The sequence below is a fragment of the Apium graveolens genome, chromosome 7 (genome assembly GCF_009905375.1).
Source record: "Apium graveolens cultivar Ventura chromosome 7, ASM990537v1, whole genome shotgun sequence".
NCBI classification, from domain to species: Eukaryota; Viridiplantae; Streptophyta; class Magnoliopsida; order Apiales; family Apiaceae; genus Apium; species Apium graveolens.
The window spans coordinates 64,289,760-64,292,903 of NC_133653.1; the positions used below are offsets into that span (position 1 = coordinate 64,289,760).

The window sequence follows — 3,144 nt, forward strand, 5'->3', positions numbered from 1 at the left end:
AAGTACTTATTACAATGGGAGATCCAGCAGCATGAACGAAAGCCTTGATGAATTTTTCTCAACACAAGATCAATGACATTCAATCTAGCATTGTCAGGCCAGCTATCACAGCTAATACCTTTGAGATCAAGCCTGGTATAATTCAGATGATACAGAATTCAGTCCAGTTTGGGGGTTCTCCAATGGAAGATCCCAATACGCACATTAGGGATTTCATAGAGATCTGCGATACCTTCAAGTTCAATGGTGTGTCTGAGGATGCGGTGAAACTGAGAATGTTCCCATTCCCTCTGAGGGACAAAGGTAAGGGCTGGTTACACTCTCTACCAGCTGGTTCGATTTCTACTTGGGAAGATCTTGCTCAAAAATTTCTCACTAAATTTTCCTTATGGCCAAGACAGCTGCAATCAGAAACATTATTACTCAATTTGCAAAACAAACGGGAGAATCTCTATACGAAGCTTGGGAGCGCTACAAGGAGATGCTTAGGAAGTATCCTCATCATGGAATGCCTGACTGGATGATTTTCAATTGATTCTATAACAGTTTGGGAGCACAGTCAAGACCCATGCTCGATGCAGCATCAGGTGGAGCATTATGGACAAAAAGCTATGTGGAAGCTTATGATCTAAATGATCTGATGGCTACTAATGAATATCAATATTCAACTCAGAGATTGCGAAAGGGCAAAGTAGCAGGAGTTCTTGAAGTGGATACAGCTACGGCTATCACTGCTCAACTAAAGGCATTTTCTATGAAGATCGATTCTCTGGCTAACTATGGTGTTAAGCAGATAACCGGTGTTTGTGAGCTGTGTGCAGGTCCACATGCGATGGAGCAATGCTCTATATCTAGTGACTCAGCTCAGTTCGTGAGCAAATTTCAGAGATCGCAGCAGCCAGTTCTGGCCACTTATCATCCTGACAACTGGAATCATCCTAACGTTAGTTGGAGCAACAATCAGAATGCGATGCAACAGCCATTCCAGCAGTTTGGAAACAAGCAATTTAATTCTCCTGGTTTTCAGCAATAATTTGAACCAAGACAACAACTCCAACTTCATAACAAACTCATGATGCAGTTCGATTTTCGAATGAAAAATCTGAATTGGAGGATTTGAGGCTTATGTGCAAAAACCGGGCTCTTATATGCCAAAGCTAAGCTGTTTCTATCAAGAATCTGGAGAACCAGATAGGAAAAATTGCTAACGCCTTATTGAACCGACTACCTAGTGATATAGAAGTTCCAGGCAAGAGGGAAAGAGAAGAGTAGGTTAAGGCGATTACATTGAGGTCTGGGAAGGTTGCAAGCCCTGAAAAATCTCAAGTTCCAGAATCTGAAGTTTTTGCTGAAGAATGGGTGTAGAAGGAAGCAGAAGTGGAATCAAGGAAGAAAATTGTGGAACACACTCCTCCTCAGGGTAATACAGGGGAGAAACAGGTCTATCATCCACCATATTTTCCTAAAAGGCTGTAGAAGCAGAAGTTGGATAAGCAATTTGCTAAGATTCTGGAGGTGTTTAAGAAACTTCATATCAACATACCTTTCGTTGAAACTCTTAAACAGATACCTAGCTATGCGAGGTTTATGAAAGGTATTCTCTCTCAGAAAGTAAAGCTCGATGATTTAGAGACCGTTGCTCTTACGAAGGAATACAGTGATGTGCTGCAACAGAAGTTACCTCCAAAGCTTAAAGATCCTGAAAGCTTCACTATTCCTTGCACTATTGGAAACTTGTCATTCGATAAATGCTTGTGTGATTTGGGAGCTAGCATCAATCTGATGCCCTTGTCTATCTTCAAGAAGCTTGGTCTACCTGACCCGAAACTGACATACATGTCATTGCAACTAGCTGATCGTTTCAACACTTATCCGCGAGGAATAGTGGAGGATGTCTTGGTCAAGGTGGACAAGCTCATCTTCCCTGCTGATTTTGTAATTCTAGACTTTGAGGAAGATAGGAAGATTCCCATCATCTTGGAAAGACCATTCTTGGCTACAGGCCGAACTATGATTGATGTGCAAAAAGGAGAGCTTATGATGAAGGTTCACGAACAAAAGGTCACTTTTAATGTGTTCAAGGCACTAAAGTTACCCATAGCTAAAGAGGAGTGCTTTAAAGTAGAGTGGGTCGACTCTGTCATGAATTCAGAGCCTCAACAATTGACAAAGTCAGATGCCTTAGAGAGATCTTTAATAGGGGAATCAGTTATTGAAGATGAAGAAAGAGCATAGCAGATGCTGGTTTTGAATGCACCTCCGTGGAAGAGGAAGTTGGATATACAATTCGATTCTCTTGGGTTAGCAGAACTAAAAATTTCTCATGAGCATTTTGAACCATCTATTGGAGAAGCTCCCACACTTGAGCTCAACCTACTGCTAGATCACTTGAGTTATTCATTCTTAGGTGCACCCCATGATAAGGGGTTGGGATATATTTTTGATGATGTAGAGAGTGGCTGGACAAATCTTCTCGTGCCTAAAGAGGGTTCTTCTCATGTGCAGTAGGTAGTTGATAGGACTTGTATTGGTGATGAGCAATACAAGTGAGTGACTAGGCTTATGGAGGCCATGTACGACATTCACCATCATTTTGATGCATATTTGACACAAGCTTCGGGCACTATTTTCCAAGCCACTAGTGTCGAGGTTGATTGGCCACCTGATCCTCCACCCGAGGAGGGTGATCTTTTCAACGATTAGGTATGCCTGGAATCCTTATTATTACCTTCAATGAGGACATTGAAAATTTTAAGTTTGTGGTAATAATATAAGGATTAGTTCGTGCGTGTCCATATAGATTCATATAGATTCATATTGCATGTAGAGTTGTTAAGTCATTCATATTTTTGCATCATTATTCATATAGGTCATATTTCTTTGCATTGTTATTCGTGTTATTGAGTGAGTTCATTTAGTTGCATGTGCATGCATATAACATGATCCCTTAGGTTGAGCTATTTCTGATTGATTGGTTAATGTTCATGTGAATGTAGTGCTGAGGAATAGAGGGATGTTTAAGTCCTAATGAATTGATTTGCATGCTAGAAATAAAAAAAATCACAAAGTCTTATAGGTTTGCTTTTGAACTAGATCATGATCATACTTATTTATTTGTAGAGATTTAATCACTTGGTTATATTA

The 3,144-nt window shown here is 40.3% G+C and overlaps 1 non-coding gene across 1 annotated transcript; it reads right to left on the bottom strand.

The window, feature by feature from the left end:
• Positions 1–403: 403 nt before the first annotated feature.
• Positions 404–510, bottom strand: LOC141676143 (small nucleolar RNA R71). Its single transcript, XR_012556749.1, has one exon. It is a non-coding gene; the product is annotated as a small nucleolar RNA R71 (small nucleolar RNA).
• Positions 511–3,144: the final 2,634 nt, after the last annotated feature.